The sequence below is a fragment of the Anolis carolinensis genome, chromosome 4, assembly GCF_035594765.1.
Source record: "Anolis carolinensis isolate JA03-04 chromosome 4, rAnoCar3.1.pri, whole genome shotgun sequence".
Taxonomy (NCBI): Eukaryota; Metazoa; Chordata; class Lepidosauria; order Squamata; family Dactyloidae; genus Anolis; species Anolis carolinensis.
In genome coordinates, this window is record NC_085844.1 from 236,385,792 (window position 1) to 236,393,804 (window position 8,013).

At 38.1% G+C, this 8,013-nt stretch overlaps 1 long non-coding RNA gene across 1 annotated transcript; it reads right to left on the reverse strand.

The window, feature by feature from the left end:
• Positions 1–281: 281 nt before the first annotated feature.
• LOC134298729 (uncharacterized) lies at positions 282–7,757 on the reverse strand. Its single transcript, XR_010005819.1, has 3 exons — positions 7,658–7,757; positions 2,487–2,612; positions 282–830 (listed from the first exon to the last, which is right to left on the reverse strand). It is a non-coding gene; the product is annotated as an uncharacterized LOC134298729 (long non-coding RNA).
• Between the last annotated feature and the right edge of the window lie 256 nt (positions 7,758–8,013).

The window sequence follows — 8,013 nt, forward strand, 5'->3', positions numbered from 1 at the left end:
GGGAATGGAAAGAACACAAGAGTAAGAAGGGAACCTGATATATATATATATATATATATATATATATATATATATATATATATATATTAAAAGACCAGTTGAAACCATAAAGAAGTGGGAACAATGACAATAAAATAAATGAGAAATTCTTAATATTTCCAGAGATCTCCACATCTGGTTGGTGCCAAATTGGATAATATTATAGTAGATAATGAATCTAAAAGCAAAACACTAGGATCAAATACCAACATATTTTAGCTTAAAATTCTTACTGTCGCTAAATGAGTCCTGAGAGAGGTATTTTTGACTTGAGAAGCCACACCAAAACTGAGAAGCAACCAAATAATACTGTCATTGGGAAGGTAATATGGCCTGTTATAGAAATAGATTGATTTGGCTAAAGGACCGGAGATTCCCAACCCTTTCCATGTCAACATTACAAGTCAGCCAGATTTCCAAAGTTTAAGCAGTGCTCTTAATGCTCTAATATGTATTCCAAGAAGTAGTTTGAAGTAGAATAGAAGAAAAGAATGTTTGTGGTATGTTTCTCAAGAAGAAGGTACATACAGATGGGACCTACAGGAGATGAAGGGCTGGAAAATACTCAACATGCTATCTTGACACTATTATCTTTACAATCATAAGGAGTGGAGAGTTGACATTGAAAAAAAATAAAACATGGAGTTTGTCACCTTTTTACTGCTCACAAGGCTTTCATAGTAAACCGAACAATAAGACTATATGAAGAATTTTTTCTCACCATTTATTTCCTCCCCTTTCGGATGGTTCAACTTGATTGAAGCTCTCTCCTAAATGTTCCTGTGAGGAAACTTGAAGCAGAAAAAAATCCCAATACACACTCTTGACGTGTTGAATATAGCAAGGTCACAATATTGAAAAGGTGTACAGTGTTGGCTTCACATGAGATCCAAAACCAACAATCAAATGATCCAACTGCTATTTAATAACCTACCTCCTGACTAAGTGTCAGATGAAAATGACAGCAATGTGGATGTATAGCCGTTGTGTGGTTAGGGTTGTGAAAGCCTTCGACAACACGTTGTGTGGTTCCTTGCCAAGTAGTGTTGGGGCATGCCATCTAATGGTAAGACATTGCCCCCAATGAAGCGAGGCCTTGGATTCAAGGTAACTAAGGACCATCTTTGAAGATAGGATCAGGACCTTGGATAGCAACTTTAAAATCTGGAGTGAAATGTGGAGTGGATTCACTGCTGCAATGGCTCCCACTTCGGATATATGGGTCTTTGCCATGGATCAATGCTGTGGGATCCTGGGACACCAGCATTCTTCAGCAGAAGAGTGCTCAAAACCTCATAAAATCACAACTCCCAATATTACCCATTATTGAACCATTGCAGTTTAAATGGTGTCCAAATGCCTTAATTCCATAATATAGATGCATCTTTTGATAGTGGCTCCCCCATTTGTGGAATACCCTCCCAAAGCATTGCCTTCTGAATAATTTGTGTTTGTTACAGCAGTGTCAAAGCTCTTTTGATTTTCCTTGGGTCTTTTAAATCTGTGCTAACAAATGTTAAAAGCCTAGGAAAAATAAAAAAGATCACTATTCACCTGTTGAATCTATTTTAGACCATTTTATTTTACTGTCTCTCAAGTTTCATGTTCTATTGCATTATGTTGTAGGCTTTACTGTTACTATTATTTAATCTTTACCATGTTTTATTTTATGTCAAAGTTGTCTTGGTAACATTTTACTACAGGAAGATATATAAATGCTGTAAATAAAATAAATTAAACAACCTATCAACTCCACTCCCCCAAAAGACTGTAAAAATGACCATAAATATGTATGGTGTTAGCTGTAGAGGACGGCCCTGCCAGTGAAGTTATTTAATGTGAAACCTAAAAATGAAAAGGAGTGAAAGACTAAAATGTGGGAAAAGGAACAAATAGCCTCCTTCTCGCCAAACACTCAATAACATATATAGCATTTTATTGCATTGCACTGCAATATGGATATGCCGCAGGGTGCCCAATAAAGGGAACTGGAATGGACTATGCTTCTATAATATTTTTATTATTACATTTCTGTCCCACCTACTAGTCCTAAACTAGTCTCTCAAAGTGGCCAACATGACCATAAAGTGAAAAATAAATTTCCATTTAAATTGTCATAAAATTATTTAACAATTTCCAAACTATAAACACAGAGAATATAAAATGCCCTGGGAGAGGAATGCACCACACTCATACATAGTCCATTTCCTTTTCAATATTAGTCAAACTTTGATAACTTTGACTCTCTAAATACCTTTAGTCTATATTTCCTGGCAAATTTTACCGGCATAGCCAATGGGGAGGGATCATGGGAACTGTATACTTGATGGGCTACAGGTCCCCTTCCCTGTTATACAGGCAGTCCCTGAGTTACAAACATCTGACTTACAAATGACTCATAGTTAAGAACAGGGATGAGAAATCTACCTCCCAGAAGGGGAACTCACTCTTGAAAGAGTTATCATGAGAAAAGGGTGTCTCCACCGAAGGTTTCTCACCAATCCTTGTTTCCACAACAAGCTGTTTTTTTCAAAATCCAATTATCACAGGGACAGAAGGTGAGATGAAATCTTCTGAAAAGGGACACAGACAACAAAACAAATCAGCATTTGGATCATCCCAGATTCAAATACCTGCTCAGCCATGAAACTTGTTGGGCGTGACTTTCACAGGTTACTTTTTCTTTCAACTTGAATTACTTCGCAGGATTGTTGTGAAGGCAAAATGGTAGGGGGAAAGCAAGGCACATGGCACACTACTTTGAGCTCCTTGGAGGAAAGTTAGGATAAGGGGATTTGGGAAGATGCATTTCAAAAAATAGGGAAAAAGAGGAGATGAGCCAAAGAGAGGATCCCACATTGATTGTCTTGTACAACAACTCTATAAAAGATTGAGCTGGTTTGATCCAAGTAAACAAATAGATTTATCCCAGTGGGGATTCCTGAAGAGAAGGGCACTATTTGTAAAGTGTTGAGTCCTGGAAACAGAGGAGAAATAGAAAAGAATGGAATTGAAGTAGATAAGAAATAGAGTTGGTGTTTCTCTGTATCCTGTAGAACATTTTTACTTTAATTTCTGCATAGAACATTTAGTTTGTTTTTGTGGAAGGGAGGAAGACAATTTTTGCATGCAGATGGAAACCATGGCATTCCTATGTATACTATAATTTTGAATATGAATGTAATTTTGAATTTACCTGTTTCAAAATGCATCACCAGAATCCTATACAATGATTATGAACTATATAATGCTGTAACAACAATGCTACATAGTGAATTCTGGGGTGACCCCCCTAGTAAGCAACCTTGGGGTTTTATAGGGGTCTGTTCTGCTGCCAATTGAAAAGCAGCTGCCTAAAATACCCAACCCTCCTGTGAGCAATCTCTGATGTGATGAGCAGATAAGGCTCCACTTGAAAATTATCCTTGTGCTGGAAATAATTTGCCCATGGGATGGTTGGGAATGTCAGACAGCTACTTCTCAATCAATAGGGAAACAGACCACTGTCTATTGCAGGGGCTGCTTATTTGTGTGGTTTAAGGAACATGTAGGGACCATGTAATATGTAGCTGTATCAAATGTAGGTAAAGGTAAAGGTTTTCCCCTGACATTAAGTCTAGTCGTGTCCGACTCTGGGAGTTGGTGCTCATCTCCATTTCTAAGCTGAAGAGCTGGAGTTGTCCATAGACACCTCCAAGGTCATGTGGCTGGCATGACTGCATGGAGCACTGTTATCTTCCCGTCAGAGCGGTACCTATCGATCTGCTCACATTCGCATGTTTTCAAACTGATAGGTTGGCAGAAGCTGGGGCTAACAGCAGGAGCTCACCCCGCTCCCCAAATTCAAACTGCCGACCTTTTGGTCAGCAAGTACAGCAGCTCAGCAGTTTAACCCATTGCGCCACCGGGGGCTCCACTGTAATTATTCATCCAGCAAGATTCCAGTCCATATACTTGCAAAGTTTCTAATTTTCTTTGCAATACTTAATGGGTTGAGGTATAAAATAAATAACTATTTATTTTTAATAGTTAGCCATATACGCCTCAAGAGTGCAAAACTTCAGCCTTGCATGATATCAAGATATGCAACTGGTACACAGCACAAAAAAGGACTCCTTCCAACTGGCTGCTGTTATTCCCCACCTGAACATCAAACGGTACTGAATCCAATAATATTTCCAAAGTGTTTTATCTCTCAGCTTCCCTTTATCATCAAACCTAAAAGACTGCAGACTGCAATGGAGAGTTATAACAACACATCCACATGCTGAGACAGGTTTCTTTGTTGCGTAGCTGAAAACATTTGACAAAAATAGTTTCAGATTAGGTCAAAGAGACAGTCCTCCGCTGAGCAAAAAAGGGTCTGGAAGAATTATAATTGTCGGTTTCCTACCTGAAAATAGGAGGGGAAACATGCAGTCGTCCAAATGTTTTTGGGCTGCAAGTCTCACTAGTTCTAGCCAATATAGGGAATGCTGGGAATCAATATTGGCTAAAATTCACTACAGTAGTCTCACTTATCCAACATAAACGGGCCAGCAGAACGTTGGATAAGCAAATATGTTGGATAATAAGGAGGGATTAAGGAAACGCCTATTAAACATCAAATTACTTTATGATTTTATAAATTAAGCACCAAAACATCATGTTCTACAACAAATTTGACAGAAAAAGCAGTTCAATACACAGCAATGTTATGTAGTAATTACTTTATTTACGAATTTAGCACCAAAAACCACAATGTATTGAAAAGATTGACAACAAAAACATTGACTACTAAAAGGCAGACTGCGTTGGATAATCCAGAACGTTGGATGAGTGAATGTTGGATAAGTGAGACTCTACTGTAGTTACAAATGTGTAACCTAGAGTTATTTATGACTGGTTCATAATCACAACCTCTGCATATTCCCTAGTTTAGGGGATATGGAGGAATTGTGAAAGTCTTTCTATAATCAATGCAATTCAGCAACGACAGAGACATATCTACTGAATTTCTTCCTCCCCAAAAGGCACAGAGGCCAAATTTACAACTGGAGTTGGCAGTCCTATGAACACTGTGTTCACCATGCTAGATCCATTTCTTAATTTGCTCTGTTTTCCATTCATGTAAAAAGAATGTTTTCTTGGGGAAAGAAGGGGCAAGATGGATGGAAAAAGAAAAGAGATGTTTGAATACTCTCCCACTGCCTATCTGAGAAGTTATTTACTGTCTAGTAAATCCATTTTATCGTCACCCTGCATTTCACATTCAAACAGCTCAGAGTGACACACATGCTGTATATCAGTCATTATCTGATACTGGAAGCCATTGCTGCGGTTCCCAGGCGCCTTTTGGAAACTGCCAAGGAATTCAGCGCAACAGAACTTGGAACTTTATAGCTTCTTCTGGCTATCCCTGTCTCCTTTCCACAGCCTGTGCTACACATTAGAAGAGGAGAAATGTGTCAAACATTCAAACGGATGGGCTCCCGACCATTAAAGGGACAGGTTTCACCGCAACCTGATTTCTTACTGTTGAACAAACCATGCTTTCTTTCCCCTTTTTGTGAAATACAAGCAGACAGAATAAACGTAAAAAAAGTTTATTTACTAGGTAGTTTTTAAAAAACATTACTGCTTTTGCTCCCCAATAAAAACCAGGCTCTCGGGAGCTCATATATGGCTCTGTTATATAACATGATTCCCACATCTCTGGGTTATACATTCCCAGATGTTGTACGATGACATGAAACCATAGATAATAGTGAACCTTATTATTTTCAAATGGGATGAACACTAAGTACAAAGAAGAGAGTGAAGTATGTACAAGAAGTGAACAAATGAAGCTGTGGATACGTAAAACTGTATATTGAATGCTTTACTATGTTCCTAATTTGGAAACTGCCCTGAGTCCCTTTGGGGAGATAGAGCGGTATACAAATAAAGTTTTATTTATTTATTTATTTATTTATTTTTTATTATTATCAATCAGTTTACCACTTTATTATATATATTATTATATAACAGTTCCACATATATAGTAAAGGTAAAGGTTTTCCCCTGACATTAAGTCTAGTCGTGTCCAACTCTGGAGGTTGGTGCTCATCTCCATTTCTAAGCTGAAAAGCCGGCATTATCTGTAGACACCTCCAAGGTCATGTGGACGGCACGACTGCATGGAGTGCTGTTACCTTCCCGACTGAAGGGTACCTATTGATCTACTCACATTTGCATGTTTCAAACTGCTAGGTTGGCAGGAACTGGTGCTAACTGCTGGAGCTCACCTCACTTCCCCAGATTGGAACTGCCAACATTTCGGTCAGCAAGTTTGGTCATGTGAGTCTATGGACAACGCCGACTCTTCAGCTTAGAAATGGAGATGAGCACCAACCCCCAAAGTTGGACACAACTAGACTTAATGTCAGGGGAAAATCTTTACCTTTATTTATCAGTTCCACAGATATAGGAGTCGTATTAATCCCATCTTTGCCTGGAATTTATCACATAACAACTTGGCCCATTTGGTGCTACACCACTGAGTCATTTTGAAACTGATTCTTTTAAGTACTTGGAATAATTTGTCAATACCAAACTGTGCTATGGTTTAGTAATCATTCAGGGTTCATTTCAAAACTCAGAACAAAGTGGTTGTGGTTTTTGGTGTGTGGTTTTATTGCTCCTCTTTTGAGGAATCCCCATCAAGGAAATGCATATTATGTTCAGAGTGCAATTGCAAAATTGTACACTTTGCAATTGCAGATTGTCATTGTTTGTTTGTTTGTTTAACAAAACAACAATCACAGAGGAGGAGACAAGTCAAAAATGGCATTGTTCTTTTTCAGGTTCAACTGAGAGCTTGTCTAGAAAGGAAAAAGATCTTTGGAAGTATTAAGACTTTCCAATTCTTTTTATTTATTGAAACAACCTGGGTTTTCTGCAACTTTTTGTTCTTGCTCCATTTCCCACTATCGTATCTAAACTCAGGCAATGTTTCAGAAACAGACTTTCGCAGTTTCCATGGAGCTGTTTTTAATTATTATTCAGGACTTACAATCAAAGTGTTAAAATGCTTTCACAATATTACACTATTTAATCATTTGGATCATTTACTTTTATTACTGGCATTCCTCTTTCCCTCGCTTGATCTCTGCTGAATCTGAGTCCTGGAAACAATTGCTGTGTTTCTTGGCAGGGGCCACCTTAGCCAGTTCCAGTAATACACAAACAGCCATTTCCATTTGGAAATTACTAGGTTAATTTAAACTGACATGGTAATGGGGATGAAAAGTCCTTCATAATGTCAGGAATATTTCAGGATGGGGAATACATCATATAGGTCTCTAAAATAAAATCGGTTTGTACAAGAACAAAACCTGGGACCTTCAGAGACTTTCTTTTTCCTTCCCTGGAGAGACTCAAAGCAAACACAGGAACCAATGCCAGTGAAACACAAATGGGGTAATGATATCAGAGAGTAACCTGCCATTCAGCTACCTTTCTATATACAGAAGAAGTGTTTTTTAAATTGAATTATCTGCAAAAATCTGTGATAAGCACGTCAGAGGCAGGTGTGTAATGGAGACAGGTCTTGCAAGGTGAAGACTTAAGACTTTTTGATCAGCAGGGACTACATTACCTGCATATTCTTGAATGCCTCTGTTCCTATGAATTAAGCTGCAAATCCAGGGGAAATGGAGTTTCATCAGCAACAGTGTATTGTTATAAGCTATTCCTCCTACAATACAAAAACATATTGGGGTTGATTTTTCAAAAGACCTGTTCTACTAGAGACAAAAATGCTCCAATTTTGTGATAATTAACACAACTATCTTTACTTTTGGATTGCCCATGCACACAGAGGATTTCTCTGTGCAATCCATCGATTTTTACCACTATAATATAGATAAAAGAATTGAGCCACGTTAGATCTATCCCTGCCATTTTAAACTGCAAATGAGGGAATTAGATTATTTCTGAGAGGTGGAGACCAAA